This window comes from Microcaecilia unicolor, chromosome 2, assembly GCF_901765095.1.
Source record: "Microcaecilia unicolor chromosome 2, aMicUni1.1, whole genome shotgun sequence".
Lineage (NCBI taxonomy): Eukaryota > Metazoa > Chordata > Amphibia > Gymnophiona > Siphonopidae > Microcaecilia > Microcaecilia unicolor.
The window spans coordinates 426597189-426620670 of NC_044032.1; the positions used below are offsets into that span (position 1 = coordinate 426597189).

Sequence of the window (23482 nt, forward strand, 5' to 3'; positions counted from 1 at the left end):
ATAACAGCAGTCTGCTTCGGACTTCCCTGCTACATGTCCCGCCTCCTCTGGTACAACTTCCTGTTCCGCATAGGCGGGACATGTGGCAGGGAAGGCTGAGGCTCCGAGGCAGACTGTTGTAATCGCTGCAGCACCGCTACCAACAGCCCCTGGTACCGAAGTTGAAGCGGCGAACGGGTGGCCAGCAGTAGTAAAGACAGCAAGCAGCAGACAGGCTCGACTCCGCTTCTCTGCCCTCTCTGCTTCCCGCCCGAAAGGAAATGACATCAGAGGAAGGCGGGATGCAGAGAGGGCAGAGAAGCGGAGTCGAGCCTGTCTGCTGCTTGCTGCCTTTACTACTGCTGGCCGCCCTTTCACCGCTGCGGGTCGTCGTCGTTTGGGGGGGCAATGCCCCCACTCGCCCCCCCCCCAGTCTACGCCCATGTCCTGTTATAAAATCTGTTTAATGCTATTCCTGCTATTTGTGCATTTCACTTAAATGTATGAAGTTATACAGACAGCAGCTGAATTTCCTGCTTTCTGTATAACATTAGGCCCTGCTCCCAGCATGCCCTATCCCCACCTTATAGAAATTTACATGACCAAAATTTCCCTGGGCTGACATTTGCAACATAAACTCCTTTTATGGCTAGCACCTGCTGCCAAGTGCATAAGTGGTTTGTCAGTATTGACCTCAGTGGCTTTTACCCCTTTTTGGTTACAAATTCATAAATCTACACTCCAATGAATTTACTCACTGTAAGCTTCACTAGGCTCCAAGTGTGAGCTATAGAAAATTCCCTCCAATATGTTGGGATCCATATTATTCCACAGCAGTGCTTTTCAATCTTTTTGTGACCGATAGCAGCCAAATAAAATTGAGACCCCCCTGGAGTCTACCCAGGTCATGGCCCCAAATTCAGGTTTTGTTGAGGTCCCAACAACCCACAGTTTGAGAAGCTCTGCTCTACAGCATTCTGCAAACGACTTCAGCATGTTCCACCCTCTTCATCATTCTCATCGGATATGGTCTGTTAAGTTCTATAACAAATTAGCAAATTACAAGCTTTGTGCAGAAAATGTCGATGGTAAAGTCAAAAAGGTTTTGCTGCTCTTTTCATAGAAGAGAGAAACTTCTTTTACAGCTCATGTCTAGTACACAGACAGGATCGTTTTAAACCCAGCCACTAGTATCATAGCTGCTATTTGAATGTTCCAATGCATGCTTATTAGATGTTTCATTAGTATTATGCTGACATCGTATATATCTTTGTTATTTGAATTTCAGTGCTGTTAAATGTGTATACTTTTGATCCTGTTTCATGGCAGTTCTATTATTAGGTTTCAATTTGCTGTTTTCAGGTTTACCTCATTTATTGTATTTGTGGTTATTTTACTATTGTTATGCTGTTAATAAAATTGCAAGTTTTATGTTAAACTGTACCTACTGTACACCACCTTGGGTGAATCTCTTCATAAATGCGGTTAATAAATCCCAATAAATAAATATAAAATAAATAAATACATGGATATGGCTGATATACACAGTAATTTTTTAAAAAGAAAGTGCATACATCCTTTTCCATATAAAATCATTGCTTATCTGTGCAACCCTCGGCAAAAGCCCGATGCATTGATTTGTGCCTACTCTAGAATAAATACATATATACAGTGCACTCCATTTAAGTGCACATCGGATAAGCACATGCTCTGTTTAACTGCATGCCGTACTTCGGTCCCGTTTTTGGCGCCATCAATTTCTATGGGGACAAACTTCGGTTTAGCACACCACTAATAAGTGCAAGATTCACTTATATGCATGATTTAAGACCGCTCCTCTGCAGGAAAGACTCCGCATAAGCGCGCGCACGGAATATGGAAGCCGATTGGTGCATGACAACCGAGATTTCAAATTTACCGCCCCTTTAACTGCCACAGGCAGAATAAGCGAAAAAATGTTGTTAGAGTGTACACTGGAGTCGTCGTCATCGTTGCGCAACTGTAAGACTTTAACACTGGCTGAATGAATAGAAGTTCTTAAAAAATTAGAAAACAAACAAAGTCAAGCATCTATTGCTAAAGAATATGGTGTCAATCCCAGTCAAATTTCACATATCTTGAAGCAGAAAGACCAGCTTCTGGAAGACTGGCAAAACAATACAAATCCACACAGGAAACGAAAACGGGCGGGAAAAGCTGAGGAGGTAGAAGATGCTCTTCTTTGGTGGTTTTCTCAAGTCAGGAGCAGACAGTTTCCTGTCAGTGGTCCACTGCTTATGGAGAAAGATAATTAGCTAGCTGAAAGTCTTGGACTAACTGAATTCAAAGCCACTGTTGGATGGTTGGAAAGATGGAAGGAGAGGAACAACATAAAATTCAAGAAACAGCATGGTGAGAAACAAGACGGTGATGACTTTGGTGCTGAAAATTGGGTTGTTTCAGTTCTTCCTACCATCTTGAACGAGTTTGCACCTCGTGACATTTTCAATGCTGATGAAAATGGTCTCTACTGGTGAGCGATTCCTGATGGAACACTTGCATTCAAACAAGCCGAAACTACAGGAGGTAAAACATCGAAGGACCTCCTTTGCTGCAATATGGATGGGAGTGAGAAGTTAGAACCACTCGTCATTGGAAAGAGCAAACAGCCCCGTTGCTTCAAGAATGTTAAGCAACTTCCTGTGTCATACGAGGCTAACGCAAATTCATGGATGACTGGGGAAATTTGGAAGCAGTGGCTAAAGAAGTTAGACACTAGAATGTGGGCACAAAAGCGTCAGATTTTGTTGATTTGTAATAATTGTGCTGCACACAGTGATGATGTCAGGCTGTCTAACGTCAAGGTGGTCTTTCTGCCATCAAACACTACCTCTCTGATCCAACCTATGGATGAGGGCATAATAGCTCATTTCAAACAACATTATCGGGCTCTTGTGGTACGTCGTCTGATGAGCGTTATGGATGACCAGACTGGCAAGGATAAACGTGCTGTTCAACTGACTCATAATCTATCACTGTTGGATTCCCTACGTATGCAGAAAAGAGCCTGGAATCATGTTACACAGGCAACCATTGTGAACTGCTACAAGTGGGCAAGTTTTGTTAGGGATGTGGAGAGGGACGAAACAGATGCAGCTGTTGCAAACGCATCAGATGAACAGGCTATTGACATCCCAGCCGGTGTTACTGAAGAGGAGTTTCATCACTACGTAGCTGTTGATTACGATCTACAAACAGCTGACGACAGCACTGATGTCCAGATATGCGCCTTGTAAGGAATATGCTGAAAGGAAGAGGGACCCCAGCTACCCACCGGAGAAAAGAGAGCCGGAGGGTAGGAGGGAAGACCCTAGGGATGCTCAGGTTTTGCCCAAAAGGGACATACAAATGGGAAACTACAACTCCCAGAAGGCCACAGGAGAGCTCCGGGGGAGGAGAAGTAGGGTGCAGAACCAAGGAGCTCCAGAAGAGGGCCGCCAGGGAAAAGGAAAAGCTGATTCTCCCACCTGGTGGAGGAGGTGGTGGAACCGGTGGCAGGGGAAGGAAAAGCAGCCTAGCAGAGTTAATGAAGAAAAGTGTAATCAGGTGGAAAAGGGGTGGGGGGAGGAGAAAATGGACTGGGCTCCTGAAGGAGAGGGGGAGAATGAACCAGAGGCGATGGAGCAAGAGGAGGCTGAGCTGGTCTTAGACGAACCCATGGAGCTCTTGGCTATGGCTCAGCCAGCACTGGAGGTATAGGGGGGAAGGCCTGGGTCAATGCGGGAGGAGGTCAGGAGAATAGAGACTGACCCAGAGGGTGGGACCCAAGGCTTTGAGCCCGCGCAAAGCCTAGCTCTATTGAACTGTGCTGAGAGAAGCCTGGCTGTAATTGGACTGTGTTAGAAACAGCCTGACTTTATTGAGCTGTGTTGAGAGAAGTCTGGCTGTACTTGGACTGTGTTTGAAACAGCCTAGCTCCATTGAACTGTGCTGAGAGAAGTCTGGCTGTAATTGGACTGTGTTAAAAACAGCCTGACTTTATTGTGCTGAGAGAAGCCTGGCTGTACTTGGACTGTGTTTGAAACAGCCTAGCTCCATTGAACTGTGCTGAGAGAAGCCTGGCTGTAATTGGACTGTGTTAGAAACAGCCTGACTTTATTGAGCTGTGCTGAGAGAAGCCTGGCTGTACTAGGACTGTGTTTAAAACAGCCGAGGAGCTGTTGAAGAAAAGGGGGTTGGGTTGCAAATCCCAAAAACAGGCCCAAGAAAGAAGAAGAAACACATAAAGAGGAAAACTGAGAGCTCGGTGCTGGTGGTGAGGAGGCTTCACGGACTTAGCCAGTAGGAGCCTTGTTTACAGCCTACACGCAGGCAACGGCTGATGATGAAACAGATGATGAAATGAGCAGCGAGGCACATGCTGACAAAATTCAACAACCTCCTGTCACTTTTGCAAGAGCGCTGGAGAGTCTCAACACCATGCGGGCCTATCTGGAGGCCACTGGATGTCAGTGCTATGACAGCTTTTACCGTCTGGCAGACGTAGTCTATGGAACTCACAAACACAAGAGTGTACAGAGGACTATGACTAATTACTTCAAGAAAGCCTAATGTCAGTTAACGGAGACTGTATAACGTCAGTTAATGGAGACTGTATACTCTACGTATAATAAACAGTAATGTACATATGTTTATCAGATGTCAAGCTTCTTTGGGTCACAATGGTTAAGTGCACGCTCCGGTTATATGGTTCTACATTTTGTAAAGTATACCTGTAAGACTTAAACTCAACCTTGCTTAACCCCAGGGGAACAGCCAAGTTATACTTGCTATACCACCTTCGCTAACTAGCAGATCAAAGCAATTTATAATCTAAAAAATTATTTTTTTATGTATTTATTTATTTGTGATGTCCCACATAATCCCAACCAAGCTTGGGTTCAATGTGGCTAACAATAAACACTAACCCCCCCCCCCCCCCCATTTATAAAGCCGAGAGGCAATGCCGACACAGCCCATTCAAAAAGAATGGGCTGTGTCGGCAGTATCGCACGTCCAACCACTAGTGCAGCTTTGTAAACAAGGGCATAAATGATACATATCAAGAAATAATACATGAGAAGAGAGTAATACTAACTATAAACAATGGCTCAGAAAAGGAACTAAAACAATTTGACAAGAGAAGATACCATGCACACAAGACAGCCAATCAGAAAAGAAAAGTGAGGAAGAGCTAGAACAGGAGAAATTCCGAGTGAAAAAAGAGAAAGCGAGGAAAGTAAGCGAAACAAGAAAGAAAAGAAGGAGAATGAAGAAGGCCATCACTCAGCAATTCAGGACAACAATCCACCTAGGCAGGGTTAAACGCAAGCTGGAAGAGCCAAGTCTTCAAGGCAGCTTTAAATGTTTTTAAATAAATATAGAAGTATGGATAAGATCGCTCCCTTGCATTTTAGGGATGGACTGTTGTTTGCAAGGAAATGCCATTCATTGATATTAGTGCACATCGGGCCCTTTTAGTAAAAGGTTGCTGCGGGGCAACCCAGAACTACCGCTAGCCCAAAGTTCCACCATTTCCGGTGCTAGCGGAAATATTTTAAAAATATTTCCGCAGAGGGTTACTCGGCAGTAATCGGGCATTGTTGCATGCTGCCCGGTTACCACTGGTTTAGCGTGGGAGCCCTTACCGCTACCTCAATGGGTGGCAGTAAGTTCTCACCCCCCCAAAATGGCTGCCCAGCAAGTGCAAACTTTCTGCATGGCCATTTCTTTTTGTTTTTTTGGCCTTTTTACCTGTTTTGATAATAGAGTCCCTGGCACATGGCAAAAACAGCTTCCGCTGCTAGCACAGGGCCCCTTTTAGCGCAGCTTAGTAAAAGGGTCCAATTCTTCTTAAAGAAGAATTCACAATTTAGCGCCTAACTTTGCTCATGAGTGTTTACGCCATGTCAAAGGCTGGTGGTGTAAATGCTTGCGTCTAGCTGCTGTCAGGTATATGTATTCTATAACCTTAACACATATACCCCGACCCACCCATGCATCTCCTATGTCCACACCAGGGCTGCCGAGAGAGGGGGACAGGGGGGACAAAATTCCCTGGTTCCGGGCCTCTGGGGGGGGGGGGGCCCGGCGCCGCCGCTGCAGTCCGGCCCGCCCGCCCTCCGTCGCTCCCTGGCATTGAATTTAAGCGCCTCACCTTCAAAAGTGCAGCAAGTAGAGGCAGACCACTCCTTCTTTCCGTGTCCCACCCTCACCTGACGTAACTTCCGCGAGGGCGGGACACAGAAGTAAGGAGTGGTCTGCCGCTGCTTGCTGTGCTTTCGAAGGTGAGGCGCTTAAAGTCAGTGCAGAGGGCCCGGGGGTGGAGAGGGGGCCCGGCGACCTGGGGTGTGGGGGGGCCCCGGGGGCGGCCTTGTCCCGGGCCTGGCCCAGTCTCTTGGCGGCCCTGGTCCACACCCCCTATAAGCTGCACACTAAGGGGCCCTTTTACTAAGTCGCGCTCAAAAGTGGCTTGTGCTGGTGTACGCATGTGTTTTGGACGCATACTGGTCCATTTCCTAAAAGGGATTTTTTTTTTTATTTAAATCATTTATTTATAATTTTTCATTTTACAAGGGTCACTTGCAAACAGTAATATGGAGATGATTGCACATTAATACAATATAAGAAGAAAACAATCCCAACTAGATATATGGATTATATACAATCTTTCTCTTTCTTAGACCACAAAGTGAAGAAAAATAGGGAGAGTGAAATAAAACAAGGAGATCAATTAAATAGTAAACAGAAAAAGAAAACATGGTATTAACCTGATTATTCCCAGATATTACTCATCTAATACATTATTCCACATTGATCATCTGGTTGGCTTCCTCAAGACCAAATACGGCGTATAGTCAATTCATTTCATTGAGAACATATTGTCCAGGTTTTAGTTAGAAATAATACATCTGATTACATTCTCTCTCTTTTAAAAACCAGAAATTATTTAACCATACATATACTCAAGTCTCTAATTCAATTCCCACTGATTAAAGCAATCCCAGTTTTCACAGGCTTCACTCCTTTCGAAGTAATAATTAAGGAAATATTTCTGAGGAAAACTTTAGGAGTTATACCTGGAACTCTGGGAAAAACAATAATCTCAACATTAATCATCCACAAAAACATCCACCTTATTATTCAAAGTTTCTGGTCCATTATCATTTTCAAGATCATAACCACTTCTTGCTTGTACAGAACTTCATCTGTCATATCAATTTTTTCACTCTCAGAGGGTTCAGTCAAATTGTCCATGCAACTCTCCAATAAGATCATATCTGAAATAAAGTTATTTACTACCGCCGTTAGGTCCCGAAGTGCATTCCAGATGGTATTCAATGTAACCTCCACGGAAGCCAAAAACTCCAAGATGATTTCTCTTGAGGTGTTTAGGAGTGGTTCCACTGATTCGGGTTCTGTTGTAAACGTCCTCCATTTCAGCATATGCCTCTAACTCACTCCTCCACTCCTTTGGACATGGTGGTTAAATAATTCGGGAGCGATGGAGTTGTTTTCCAGGTCCAAGAGCGTCGACGCTCTTTCGCCGGCGCTAATCAAAGGACTCGCCAACCCTTTCATCTGTGGGCAGTTCAATGTGCAGCGGTCCCGCACTTGCTGCTCAGGGGACAAAACGCTGGCCATCAGCGGCTGACCGCCGGTTGTTCCCTTCCTCTCAGTTAAGGAAAATGCAATTGCAGAGAGGAAATTTACATAAAGAAGACAGAACCTCAGAGGGCAGCTTGGCCTTTGGGCATACGAACTCCAGGTCACCATCTCACCACTCTCCCAGTTTGGGACACTCTTTGTCTGGTTTCTCCTCAGAGGCCTGTCTGATATGGGTAGCCCTTCAGCATAGCCCTCTGAATCATTGAAACATGGAAGCCCCTCCACCACTACAAGGTGGTGTCCCTTCGGAGGGGAAAGGGATTTTCTTTTAATGCGATGGAAAATGGACATGCAGTGAAATGAAAACCAGCAAGCGTCCACTTTTGGCTTGAGACCTTAACGCCACCCATTGACTTAGCATCAAGGTCTGATGCGATAACCGGGCAGTAAGCATGCATGTGCCAACTGCTGATTACTGCCGGGTAAAGGCCCTGCGGTAGAAAATAGAAAAGTTTTTCTACTGTGTGTTTTGGGCACATGCCAAAAATGGAATTAATGCCCGGGGTACATGATAGCCGGGTGGTAATGCCAATTTGACGCACGTTGCCCACACGTTGGCAGCTACGAAATTAGTAAACAGTCTTGAATGCAAAAATTATAGGGACAGGCTTATGAACCTCAACATGTATATGCTGGAAGAGAGGAGGGAGAGAGGATACATGATAGAAACGTTTAAATATCTCAAGGGCATTTATGTATAGGAAGAGAGCCTTTTTCAAATGAAGGAGAGCTCTGAAATGAGGGAGCATACGACAAAGTTAAGAGGGAATAGGCTTAGGAGTAACCTAAGGAAGTATTATTTCACAGAAAGGGTGGTGGAGGGGTGGAATAGCCTTCCAGTGGATGTGGTGGAGTCGAGGACTGTTCCAGAATTTAAAAAGGAATGGGATAAGCATGTGGGATCGCTTAGGAATAGGTAGAATTGGGGGTTACAGAGGATGGGCAGACTGGATGGATCATATGGCCTTCATCTGCTGTCATGTTTCTATGTAGGCGCCTATGCACCTTTGTAAAAGGCCTCTAAAGGAATTACACACTGATCCCCAGATTCTATATATATCACCCTGACTTGTGCGCCCCAATTTGTGCATGAACCCAAGATATGCGCACAAATTAATTGAGTAATGAACCCTTGCTGACAACCAATTATTGAAGTTAATTTGTGCGTGCCTCTCATAGGAGCCAACTTTTCAAAATTATTGGGAGTGCCAGGCCCAATGGGAAAAAAACATTCTTGGACACATACAAGGAATTTTCTCAATATTGGGGGTGCTCAAGCACTCACAGAGCCAGCTCCTATGGTGCCTCTGGCTGTGTGCTCTTGTAGAAAGCATGGCATCTAACTCTAATAGCACTTAACTTAAAGGGGATGTGGCCATGGGCAATAGGGGCATTCTGAAAAGTTGCGTGCATAGTTATAGAATGCTGCCTCTGTGCGCCTAACTTGGGCTCCAACATTTACTCCAGATTTCGGCAGACTTAAGTCTGGTGCCTAAAGTTAGGTGTGGGAATCGCACCCTTTGTAGAATTGCACTTGGAACCAATTTTTTTTTCTGGCACCTGATTTTGAGCACCATATACAGAATTCTTCCCTAAGGCTACAGAATTACAAGAAACTGCAAATCAGTGGCAATTAGCCCCAATTAACTCCAATTATAGCCTATTATTGGTAATTAGTGCCAATCAGTGCCTAATTTAACATGCATCACTGCCATTATTTTATAACCTATGTGCACAAGATTATAGAATTAGGGAGTATGTCTCTTCTTACATAGTGTGCACTCATTAAGAAAGATGCACCCTCTTTATACATAGTGCAAAGACTGCACATTCTTGACGACATTTGATCTGCATGAAAAAAAATGGTACAAAAGTTTTGGAGCTGCCCATCCTTACTGTTTATACTTTTATACTGTACATGGCAGGCAAATTTTATAAAATGTTCTGTGTAAAAGCTGGATTTAAAAGCCTTTATAAAATTACCTCCTTAAATCTTGTGTATGTCACTTTCCAGTCCTTGTTTGAATGACCTTGTTCTGTTCTACATACACATCACTGACCGTGTTAAGTAAAATGTAATAAACCAAATGACAATGCATTATTCAGCAGTGTATTGTCACACTTCTGCATGGTCACCTTCTCATAATTGAAAAGTGGAAGGCAGATGCAGAATGGATCAGGCAAGGTAAACCAAAAAGTTCTATAGTTAAACCACTGCTTAAACATATTTCTTCAACAGACTTATCTGATGTCATAAAAACTGTAACCTTCATGGTCTATCACCCCACAACGGGGCCTGTGCGCTCTTTGGGGAGACCTGGGTTATGTAGTTCAGGGGAGTAATTATCTTATGTAGAGCCACCATCCTGGGGTTGGGCCCTGCAAAGACTAGGAGGCTGTTGGTCTCTGGGATTGCCCACTCCATTTGCCTCTACTTCCTCAAAGATACAATTCAGTCCTGGTTTTGTTCTGAACCACTAAAAATGTATTAAAGTCTTTAAATAGTTGAAACAGTAGACATTGATATGATGCAGATTACAAAATTATTACAAATCATGGTCCAATTTACCATGGTCTCCACCTCTAGGTGGCAAAATCCTCCTCTCCAAATCACGGTTCTCTCTAAGCTGCACACCTTCTGGTAAGAGGCCCCGACACCTACTCCATCCTCCACTGCTGATACTTTCTCAAAGCAGCAGCAGCGGCGGCAGCGGCGGCAGCAAATCAAAACACAAACATCATGGGGTTGCACTGTACATACCCTTGGCTGCTGGTCCCTCCCCCCTCCGACATCACGTCTTGTTCCAGGGCAGAGCTGGCAGCCCCGGGTATGTAAAGTGCGACCCCACAATGTTTGTTTTTCATTTTGCCGCTGCTGCTGGTTTGGGGAAGCAGCAGTGGGGGTGTCGGGGAAGGAGGCAGACGCTGGATGGAAATGGAGGGTGACAGAGGGGCACACCCTGGATGGAAGTGGGGAGGAGAGATTTCAGCAATAATATGGCGCAGCTTTTTTGACTCCATCAACAAAGATCAGTTTGTCCTTATCTAGATTACGCTGCTTTACATACTCTCTTTCATGCTTTCATTGCTTCTATTACTATGCAGTATGTGCAGGAATTTCAAAGTACGAATTGAAAAGACTATAGACATTAGAGAGCACAGCACCTATGTACTCTGTCATGAAAAATGCAGAGATCATCACTCCTTTGCTGCTTCATCTTCATTGGTTCCCAATAGAATTTAGAATTAAATTCAAGATTCTCACTTTAACATTTAAAGCTCTTCATACAGGAATCCCCGACTATTTGGCATCTCTTACAATTAACCTATGTGCCTACCAGTTTCCTCTGTTCTATAAACGATCAGAGACTGGTTCTCCCGAGCCCATCCAGAGCACAGTGGGAATCTACAAGGTGCAGCATGTTCTTGTTTCTGGCACTTGCACTGTGAGATTCTTTACTGTTATCACTGCGTGCTGAAAGCAGTTATTTATTTATTTGTAGCATTTCAGATCCAAACTTAGGACTTATTTTTTTGGGATAGCATTTGAATTGACAAATTACTAGGTTGTGGTCACTTCCACTCTTTTTTCTTTCTTGCTGATCTGCTGTTAGTGATCTGTAACCTGTCTTTAAAATCCTCCGTAGTGCCTAAAAATTGGAGGGTGGCCAATGTAATGCTGATTTTAAAAATGGGCTCCAGGGGTGATCCGGGAAAGTACAAACTGAAAAGCCAGTGATAGGCAAAATAGAGGAAACTATTATAAAGAATAAAATTAACGAACATACAGATAAACATGGTTTAATGGGACAGAATTAGCATGGGTTCAGCCAAGGGAAGTCTTGCCTCACCTATTTGCTTCATTTCTTTGAAGGCGTGAATAAACATGTGGATAAAGGTGAGTCGGTTGATAGAGAGGGACATAATCAAACGGAAACGCCTATCTCCATGGGCGTTTATATCCAAGAACGGGTCCGTGAAGGGGCGGGCCGAACCGTATTTTTGAAAAAATGGACGTTTTTGAGCTGGGCGTTTGTTTTTTTTTTAGCGATAATGGAAACTAAAAATGCCCAGCTCAAAAACGTCCTAATCCAAGCCATTTGGTCGTGGGAGGGGCCACGATTCGTAGTACACTCGCCTCCCTGATATGCCAGGACACCAACTGGGCACCCTACGTCAGTGCGGTGGACTTCAGAAAAAGCTCCCACATGCATAGCTCCCTTACCAAGGGTGCTGAACACCCTCCCGCCCCAAACTCACAAATGTACAACACTACCATAGCTCTTAGGGGTGAAGGGGGCACCTACATGTGGGTACAGTGGGTTTTGGAGGCCTCCCATTTACCAGCACAAGTGTTACAGGTGGGGGGGAGATGGGCCTGGGGCCACCTGGCTGAAGTGCACTGCGGTACCCACTGAAAGTGCTCCAGGGACCTGCATACACGCAGGCCTATAGGACTGGTTGCTGCTATATAACCTTGGCACACCAGTTGACACCTGAAGACTAATCTCTACGAAAACGTTCTTTATTGGAATAACCGCCTTTACTCACAGTTAACTGCAGATCAGAGGTTGTGCCCCACTGGCAACGAGTCTCCCTGGTACTGAGATGAGCAGTAGGTCAGAACTGGCAGAATGCTGTACAATGCCCTCATTCAGCCACATTCAAGGGAAGAACTAAGTTGTCTAACGTGGCTAACACAGGAAAGGGAACTAAAACTGACTTACAAAAATGGCCACTACCGCATGGACTGCAACAGGAAACACAACAGGGCACACTCTGACCTAGTAGGCAGGGGGGAAAGCACCATGGGAGAAGAGCCTACCAACTACCAACATTGTGAGACTGTAACACAAGCTAATGAAATCACGAAGCCCAATACCCTACACCCACCACAATGCAATGCTGATGTGACCCTGTACTGCACCCGAGAGCCACATCTGACCCAGGGAAAGGCTGTGACAGGATCGAACACATTCTGCTGTCATGGAGGTGGGTATGGCATTTGAGGCTGGGAAAAAAGTTTTTAAAGTGGGTTTTTTTTTTGGTGGGAGGGGGTTAGTGACCACTGGGGGAGTCTGGGGAGGTCATCCCTGATTCCCTCCAGTGGTCATCTGGGCAGTTGGGGCACTTTTTTGGGACTTGTTCGTGGAAAAAAAGGGTCCAAAAAAAGTGACCCAAAATCATGGTAAAAACGCCTTTTTTTTCGATTATCAGCTAAAGATGTCCATCTCTCCTCGGCTGATAACCACGCCCCAGTTCCGCCTCCACCACACCTCCGACACGCCCCCATCAACTATATTCGTTTCCGCGATGGAGTGCAGTTGGAAATGCCCAAAATCGGCTTTCGATTATACCGATTTGGGCGCCTTTGCAAGACAAACGTCTATCTCCCGGTTTAGGTTCCCAGCTTACTTGTATTCCTCTAAAGAATTTGAGGGTTTCCTGCAGAAAAAGTGGGAGGACTATTTAGTGAATAACCAGATTCATCGGGAAGACCCAGTCTTGTTCTGGTCGGCTGCCAAGGCCGTCCTCAGAGGCGACATTATAGCCTATGTTAGCGCCCGCAATAAACAAATATCACAAGGGATAGTAAATCTAGAAAAGAATTTAAGGGCAGCGAGGAAGAACTACGCCAGAACCCCAACCCAGGTGACATATGAGCTGTTGGTGTCCACCAGGACGGCCTTGAACAGTCTACTACACGAGCGTTTAACCCGATCCCTTATATACAGGAAATATAAACTGCATAAATTTGGAGATAAGGCGGGCGGGATGCTGGCCAGACTGGTAAAGGGGTCACGGAAATCTCATTTTATTACTGCTATACGAAAACCCACAGGAGAGATATCAAATAATATGGAAGAAATAGCACAAGCCTTTCAAGGCCACTTTGCCACATTATATGGGGGGAGCAAGGAGGCGGAGAAGACTGGGGGAGGAATTCGGCAGTACCTACAGGAACGGAGGCTGGAGACAATTCCGGCAGACCGTCTGGCGCCGCTAGATAGCCCAATAATGGGTAAAGAATTGCAGAAAGCTGTCAGCGCGCTGAAGTTACACTCGGCGCCGGGGCCGGATGGTCTGTCGGGAGAGTTTTATAAACTGCTGAAAATACAGTGAGCCCCCTAACTGAATATCTTAACGCCGTGGTGGAGGAGGGTTGCTTCCCGAGGCATGCTAATCTGGCGACAATCAGTTTGATACCTAAAAAAGATAGAGACCCATTACAGCCCGGTTCCTACAGGCCCATTTCCCTCATCAACGTGGAGGTCAAGCTGTTGTCCCGTATACTCGCAGATAGACTGGCGCCCCTGATGCCAATCCTCATTAAAGAGGATCAGGTGGGGTTTGTGCGGGGACGTCAGTCGGTCCTTAACGTTAGGAAGCTAATAATGGCTATGCTTTCGGAGGAGGTCCCTGGCGTTGGTAGGATGGTGGTGAGCCTGGACGCTGAGCGCGCCTTTGACCAAGTGGATTGGGCATTTATGTTTGAAACGTTGAGACAGGTGGGTCTGACGGGGTGGGCTCTACAGGCAATAGAAACATTATACTCCCAGCCACGGGCCACGGTGCGGGTGAATGGGATTCAAACAGCAGCTTTCGAGATAGGAAGAGGTACGCGACAGGGATGCCCCCTTTCCCCATTACTCTTCCTGTTAACCCTAAAACCCTTGTTAGCCGAAATTCGTGCACGCAGCGACATTAGGGTTATACTGGTACAGGGGGTAGAACTTAAGGTCCTAGCGTATGCGGACGATGTCCTGTTGCTGTTGCGTGACCCCCAGACCTCCCTAGGTAACCTCTTGCACGCCATTGACACGTACGGCAAGCTGTCTGGATACACTTTGAACCAGACAAAGTCCCTAGCCTTGCCGTTGAATGATGCAGTCAGAGATACTTGGAGGGGCCATCTCCCGTTGCAATGGGCGAATCAACAACTGTGTTATTTAGGAGTACAGATTCCAATAGAGATGGAGACATTGTAAGACAGGAACGTGAGACCATTATTAAATACCACGAAGCGGTTATTACAGCTTTGGAGTTCCTGTCCACTCTCACTAACAGGCCGGGTGGGGCTGGTAAATATGTTAATAATCCCCAAATGGTTATATAAGTTCCAAATGTTGCCAATATATCTGAAACGGAGGGAGGAGCGCGAACTGCATCGTTTAATCCAAAATTTCTTATGGAATAAGAAAAAGCCTAGACTCCCGATACATGTAATTCAGAAGCCGAAACCACAGGGGGGGATGGGGTTGCTAAATGTACGACACCTAACAATAGCTTGTGCCATGAGACATATTAGGGATTCGCTGACAGACAGCCATATCTTTTCAGCTACTAGCTTAGAGATGGCAATGTTCCCAGCTGTGCACCTGGGATGGGCACTACATGCACCTAGCAGGGCGCTTCCTGGGAGGATGGGGAGGAGCCCTCTGGTAATCTCGGCGAGGGCGGCTTGGAGATGGCTCTGCAAGAGATAACGCTTTGACTGGAGAGTGACACCCTTTTTGCCTTTGTTTCATAACCCTGACTTCCCGGAGGGCACCTCCTCAAAGACATTTGGTCGATGGAGACAACTGGGGATCAAGTACATTTATCAGTTGGTTACGGAAGAGGGTAAGACAAGACCATTCTTAGAACTACAAAAAGAATTTAAGCTCCGAGAGTCGGATCGCTTTGCCTATCTTCAGGCTCAACACTATATCAGAGCCCTAGGCTGGCTGAATTTGAGCGAGGACGTACAGGATATATTGAGTTCAGATTTGACTCTGGGGGCCCAAACAGCAGTGCCTTTAAAATATCACCACAGATCCTTACAAGACTCGACAGAGAATATAGACTTTCGCACCAGTGCTCAAAGATGGGCTAGAGACCTACTGACAGAAGTAACGGAAGAGATTCTGTACAATTTCCTTTCATCCATCCAGAAAACTTCCATCTTTATCCGGCACTGGGAAATGCAGTACAAATTCGCTCTCAGACTGTACATCTCACCGGATAGAGCGATGAAGGCAGGCTTTGGAGGAGAGGGCGCCTGCCCGTGGTGTGATCAGAGACAAGCTACACTTGGACATATGTTTTGGTATTGTCCGCACGTTCTGCAGCTGTGGACGCAAATTTTACGAGAGATCAAGAAATATTGGGGACGTACAGTCCAGCGACATCCTCTGATGCTCCTTCGGGTCTATAAGTATGTCAAACCGACCCTTCCAGGCTTCTTGTCTTTCCTACAGAGAGCGATTTTGATGGGGAAAAAAGTCCTTTTACAACATTGGCGAGATGATAGAGCCCCAACAGTTGGTGCTTGGAGAATACAAATGATCGAACTCCTCAAACTAGAAAGACGTGGCTTTTTGGATTTGTCCTCTGGGGAGGGACAGAGGTTTCAAAGAATATGGGAGAAATTTTGGGACACTCTGCAACCCCTTGCAAGGAGCAGAATTCTAAATTAGAGGTGTTTGGTTTTGAGTTACCGGCTGGACTTGATGACTGGAAAGCTTGTTTTGGGAAGGGATCGGGGGGGGGGGGGGGGGGGGAGGAATTAGGTTGGGGGTGGGGATCTAGGAAGTGATGGGGGGCGGGAGAGTAGTAACAGCGGAGGGATAGGGGAGCAATAAAGAACAACCTGGATTCTTCCGCATTCAGCTTGTTAATGACATCCAGTGCTTCCATTATATTCCCGCAATGTTTGGGTTGTTTAGGATGGTTCATGTGTTTAAAAGAGTTATGCACACTGTTCAGCTAACCAGAGGGAAGGGTTGGTGGGGGGGAGGGGGGGGGATAAAACAGAAAATCAGCTGACGTTGGAAGAAGTGCTGACAGTTGCTTGCTGTGTTAGCGCCGTAATTGGCAGAACTGTGTTTGTATTACATTTTGCATACTATGTCAATAAACAGATTTAAACATAAAGTTTTTTTTTGGGTGGGAGGGGGTTGGTGACCACTGGAGGAGTATGGGGAGGTCATCCCCGATTCCTTCCGGTAGTCATCTGGTCAGTTTGGGCATCTTTTTGAGACTTGGTCGTGAAAATAAATAGACCAAGTAAAACCGGCCAAATGCTCATCATCGCTGGTTTTCTTTTTTCCATTATCAGCTGAAGCCGGCCATCTTGAAAGCACGCCCACATCCCGCCTTCACTACCCTGCCGACACGCCCCCTTGAAGTTTAGCCGCCTCCGCGACGGAATGCCAGCGAGTGTGTCCAAAAATCGGCTTTCGATTATACCGATTTGGCCGGTTTTAGGAGATGGTCGGCCATCTCCCGATTTGTGTCGGAAGATGGCCAGCTATCACTTTCGAAAATAAGCTGGATAGTAACCTATGGAACTTGTAAGTCTAAGTGCTTTGAGAATGAGCCCCATAGGTGGCTAACCAGCTTATAATCGAACGAGAAAAACGCCCAAGTTCCGACCTAAATCGGGAGATGGGCGTTTTTCTCACAAAAACAAATAAAGCGGTATAATCGAAAGCCGAACTTTGGACGCTTTCAACTGCACTCCGTCGCGGATGCGGACAAAGTTGACGGGGGCGTGTCGGAGGCGTGGTGAAGGCGGAACTGGGGCGTGGTTATCACCCGAACAGAGATGGGCGCCTTTCGCCGATAATGGATGCGTTTGTAGCTAGAATTTAGGGCACTTTTCCTGGACCCTGTTTTTTCACGAATAAGGCCCCAAAAAGTGCCCTAAATGACCAGATGACCCCCAGAGGGAGTCGGGGATGACCTCCCCTGACTCCCCCAGTGGTCACTAACCCCCTCCCACCACAACAAAATGATGTTTCACAACTTTTTATTTTCACCCTCAAATGTCATACCCTCCTCCCAAGCAGCAGTATGCAGGTCCCTGGAGCAGTTGTTAGGGGGTGCAGTGGACGTCAGGCAGGTGGACCCAGGCCCATCCCCCCCCTACCTGTTACAATTGTGCTGCTTAATCTTATTAGTCGTCCAAGCCCCCAAACCCACTGTACCCACATGTAGGTGCCCCCCTTCACCTCTTAGGGCTATAGTAATGGTGTAGACTTGTGGGCAGTGGGTTTTGAGGGGGATTTGGGGGGCTCAACACACAAGGGAAGGGTGCTATGCACCTGGGAGCTCTTTTACCTTTTTGTTTGTTTTTGTAAAAGTGCCCCCTAGGGTGCCCGGTTGGTGTCCTGGCATGTGAGGGGGACCAGTGCACTATGAATCCTGGCCCCTCCCACGAACAAATGCCTTGGATTTATTCGTTTTTGAGCTGGGCGATTTCATTTTCCATTATCGCTGAAAAGCAAAAACGCCCAGCTCACACCTTGGCGAATAAAACATGGGCGTCTATTTTTTTTTTGAAAATACGGTTCACTCCGCCCCTTCACGGACCCGTTCTCGGAGATAAACGCCCATGGAGATAGGCGTTTTCGTTCAATTATGCCCCTCTAAGTGTCTTTATAAAATAGGTTCCTACTGGGCCTCCCAATCTAGAAGTTACTAATTATATGCACGTACATTAAAACAGGCAACTCTGCCCCAGTATTTCCCAGAGTATGTCCCTGAGAACATCTACCTGCATATTGAATTAAAGTAGAGGTAATCTTGATCAAAAACTCAAAGCTCGAAAGCAATTTCATAAAGCCATTTCTTTCAGATAAAAACATACTTAACGTGGAAAATGCTTGACAAAATTACTCTCAACATTGTATTTATTAATGTACATTGCTTAAAGTGCTCAAAATAATAATAATCATTATCATAATAATGATATTATTTTCTCTGTAAATCTGCAGTTTGCTGAGCTCTATTGCCTTATACAATTGCATAATTCCTTCACAAGTGTCCTAAGGCTTGGAGGACAACATGGAAAGCACATATTCTCTTGCCCTCTTGAGGACTAGATTCTATATATGAAAAAAAAAACCACGCTTAGCATTATTCTATAAACCTCGCCTAAAGTTAGGTGCAGTTTACAGAATATGTGTAGCGCCCATTCCTCTGACTAAACTTAGTCATGGCCATTTACGCCAACTAAAACGTGGTATTAAAGTGCATGACTAATTTAGGCGTGGATCAGGCATGTTCTATACCGCCCATGTCCCCTTTGAGATCCACATGGTCCAATTTACTTGCACTGCTTTGTAGAATATGCTTAGAGGGGCATAATCGAACGGCACCGGCAAAATAGATGGCCGGCCATCCTCGGGGCCGGCTCCGCAAAGGGACAGAGCCAACCATACTTTTGAAATACGGTTGGGGCCGGCTAAATTGATCGCCAGGTTTAGAGGAGATGGCCGGCTTCGTTTTTCAGCCATAAAGGAAACCAGGCCCGGCCACCTCAAACCCGGCGGAATGTAAGGCATTTGGTCGTGGGAGGAGCCAGCATTTGCAGTGCACTGGCCCCCCTCACATGCCAGGACACCAACCGAGCACCCTAGGGGGCACTTCTAAAAATTAAAAATAAAAATAGCTCCCAGGTACATAGCTCCCTTACCTTGGGTGCTGAGCCCCCCAAATCCCCTCCCAAAACCCACTCCCCACAACTCTCACCATTACCATAGCCCTAAGGGGTGAAGGGGGCACATACATGTGGGTACAGTGGGTTTGGGGGGGGGGGTTGGAGGGCTCAACATATACCACCACAAGTGTAACAGGTAGGGGGGGCCTGGGTCCACCTGCCTGAAGTGCACTGTACCCACTAAATATTGCTCCAGGGACCTAAATACTGCTATCAGGGAGCTGGGTATGACATTTCAGGCTGGCATACAGGCTGGCAAAAAAATGTTTTTTTTATTTCTTTTGGGCGGGAGGGGGTTGGTGACCACTGGGGGAGTAAGGGGAGGTGATCCCCGATTCCCTTCGGTGGTCATCTGGTCAATTGGGGCACCTTTTTGTGACTTGGACCTAAAAATATATGGTCTAAGTGCAGCCGGCGAAATGCTCGTCAGAGCCGGCCATCTTTTTTCCATTATGGGGTGAAGCCGACCATCTCCTAACCACACCCCGCCCCACCTTCTGTACCCTCACTTGAAGGTTGGCCGGCTCCGCGATGAAAAGCAGTTGGGGCTGGCCAAAATCGGCTTTCGATTATACCGATTTGGCTGGGATCAGGAGATCGCCGGCCATCTCCTGGAAGATGGCCGGCGATCTCTTTCAAAAATAAGCTCACTAGTGAGCTATGCGTGTAGATCCTAATTAGTACCAATAATCGCTTATCATCCAGTTATCGATGCTGATTGCATTGTTAACCCATTAAGTAGCACATGCAAATCAGAATATGCCCAGATTTGTGTATGCAACTTTAGTCACACTATATAGAATCTGGGGGTAATTGTATGATTTGCACATACAGTTACACAAGCAATTGTGTGCATAGTTATAGAATAGTAATACTTATGCATGTGACTTAATTAGATTGTAAGCTCTGTCGACCAGGGACTGTCTTTTCATGTTCAAGTGTACAGCGCTGCGTACGTCTAGTAGCGCAATAGAAATGATAAGTAGTAGTAGTAGTAATTACTTAATTGGCCTTTGGTGATAACTATCAATAATTGGCCTTAACTAGCACTAATGCATAAATGTGCATATGTGGATTCAGTAAATGGCGCTCAAGAATCAGTGTTGCAAATAATTTGTGCTCAGCGCAGTTCTATAAAGGTCACTCCAGGCTGAGCACCCTTTTACAGAATAGTGCATAGGGCCAGATTCTATATAAGGCACCTAAAAAATCTGCATGGTTAACATTTCCACCTAGGCATATTCTATAAGTGACACCTAGATTTAGGTGCGGTATATAGAATATGCTTAGTTGATATCCCAGTGCCTAATGCCCGCCATTTACACCAGCGAAAAAGTGTCATAAATCCCTGTGCGTAGATTTACATGCACTGCATCATATTCTAAAAACAATGCATGTAAATTTGGGAACGCCCATTTCCCCACCCATAACCATGCCGCTTTTGAACTGCGCGAATTAGAAGTTAGGTGCTGTTCATTACAGAATACACTTATCAACTTGTGCGCATAAATTCTAATTATGGCCAATTAGTGCTTATTATTGTTTAAGTGCTGCTATCAGTGCTGTTTAACTTGTTAAGCCAATTAAATTACATGCATTGTTACAGAATATGCTTAGATTTCAGTATGGATCTCTAGGTGTGCTACATAGAATCCGGGGGGTAACGCTGAATCATAAGTACATACATAAGTACATAAGTATTGCCATACTGGGAAAGACCAAAGGTCCATCAAGCCCAGCAACCTGTTTCCAACAGTGGCCAATCCAGGTCACAAATACCCGGCAAGATCCCAAAAAAGTGCAAAACATTTTATACTGCTTATCCCAGGAATAGTGGATTTTCCCTAAGTCCATTTAATAACAGTCTATGGACTTTACCTTTAGGAAGCCGTCCAAACCTTTTTAAAACTCCGCTAAGCTAACCGCCTTTACCACATTCTCTGGCAACGAATTCCAGAGTTTAATTACACATATAATTACAGGTGTAATTCCTGGTGCCCATTTTGGGCATACATGCCAGGTATTCTATAACACTGTGCACAAATTTTCAGAATGTCTATGACCCGGCCATGCCCCGCCCATGGTCACATCACCTTTTGGATTGCGCACTATGGGATTTGGGCACCCGGTGTTTTAGAATAGTGCACAGCCAGATGCACATACAAATCCTAATTGGTGCCAATTAACAATAATTTATTTAGGGCCTAATTATTGCCACTCATTAACCAATTAAGTTGCATGTGCAGATCAGGATCATGCCCAAATTTTGGCATGCAAATTTGAGTGACCATTATAGATTCCAGGGGAAATTGTCCAGCATGTAACTGAACAGGGGATGCTCATGTGGAAGAGTCATGGGTGCTGTGAGTCACGGTGGGAGGGGGCCAGAACCTGAGGTGGGGGGCACAGTTTGGTCTGCCGCTCCACCGCCAGCCACCCCCACCACCTCATCGCCGCCCTCTGCCACCGCCTCGCTGCCACAAATACCTTGGCTGGCCATGGTCCCGCCAGCTGAAGCCTTCGTCCAGTACCAGTCTCCAGCACCGCCACGTTGCCTACCCTGCTCTCAGTTCCCCTCACATTTCACTAAAAAGCGCATGCCGAACATGAGGGGAAGAGAGAGCAGGGCAGGCAATGTGGCGGTGCCGGAGACTGGCACTGGATGAAGGCTTCAGCTAGTAGAGGTTGGGGACCCTCTGCCAGCAAAACCAGGGGCCCAGAAGAAATTGGGGGGGCCCAGGCCCCCGGTGGCCCCATGTAGCTATGCCACTGGCTCTGACTATTCTAGAGTGCACTTTATGGAATGCTATCAGTTACCCACACAAAGTGGCTCATTTAGGCATGCACAATTTACACCTGCCATAAACATGGCGTACGTGGTCGTGCCTAAATGTTCATCACAAAAAGCAGCGGGACACAGAAGACTGTCCATCACCAAAAGCGTTTATTCACCACATAAATAAAGCACATTAAAAGCCCAACACGACTAATGTTTCGCCCACTTCTGGGCTGCATCAGGGGCTAGTTAATAACAGCACCTTGGAGTCAAGCATACTGGTGTAAATAAGCATTGGCACACCCATGTTTAGGTGCACCCTCTTATGCCACGACATACCCATGCTTCACCTTCATGTACGGCTCCCCTTGCAGTTAGGTGCTATGGCACTTAGGCAGTACCTTATAGAAGAGCACCTACTGCACACAGGCGCCTTCCTGTCAATTATTTTACTTTTTTATAATGGTTTTATCAGTATAATCAAGTATATGAGTATCCATAAACTTGAAAAGATTAAAAAAACAGGAATACAAAAATATAAAGCAAAAGAAGAAAAAGTCTCATTGTTTAGTCTATAATATCAGGATACAAGAAAAGACATGTTCTGGCTGTGGGGTTTTATAGCAAAACAGCAAAAGCAGAGGCTGACAAATGATTGGGTTGGCTGTTTCTTTGTTCTCTCCGTGGATTAACTTGTTTTTATAACCACGTGTATACATAAAGGATTTATTCACGCCAATCAACTTCTTCTCAGAGAAAGTTGTTTGTGACCCCTGAGGCAGGCGCTTTGGCGCCGAAATGCGGACCGTGTCGGGTCCTTGATATGAATATTCTGAATAAACTGCTTCTTGATATTGTCTCCCTATTGGTTTGCACATTTTTCAGCCTCTACTTTTGCTGTTTTGCTTTGATTCTCAGTGGAGGCTCCTCCTGTTTTCTTGGATGTGGGGTTTTATAGCTCATTTCTGCTCCTTTGATGACACCTTGGATGCAATTAGGTTGGGCCTAATTCTAATTGCCACTTTAAAGAATTGCTCCCATTGTGCTATACTACCAAAGACAATATCCCATTCTAGACAAATTTTGACTTGAGCAGGTTGAAATGCCTCTTTGGCTAAGGAGCCTGGAATATACCCACTTGGAGATTAGTTAAATATTCTCAAACTTCCAAATTTTGCCCACTAAATTTAACCAACAAAGAGAATACAGTATATCTGCTAAACAAACAAACAAAAATATTCTAAACAAAAAATCCTGTGTTATTCAAGGGTCTAAAACACTGATTTGCTACAGAAGGTAAATCCTACGTCTAAACCCTCAGACACGGCATAATACCAGCTCGGATTAACCTGATCCGACTATACAATGAAAAAATAGGGCTTGGATCCCGATAAGGAACATAGCAATTGCTGGATTTTTTTTTTCCAAAAGGGCTTCTGTTCTGATCAAGTTGTATTTCAAAATAAATTGGATCATTTGATATAGATCATCCCAATGAATCGTGAATCAGTCTAAAACCACGATTATAACCGATTATGAAATCTAACCGCACATGA

At 45.5% G+C, this 23482-nt stretch overlaps 1 protein-coding gene across 1 annotated transcript in view; it reads right to left on the reverse strand.

The window, feature by feature from the left end:
* TACR3 (tachykinin receptor 3) overlaps nt 1-23482 on the reverse strand; it is a 299133-nt gene that overhangs the window by 274552 nt on the left and 1099 nt on the right. The gene's annotated exons all lie outside the window — the stretch shown is intronic.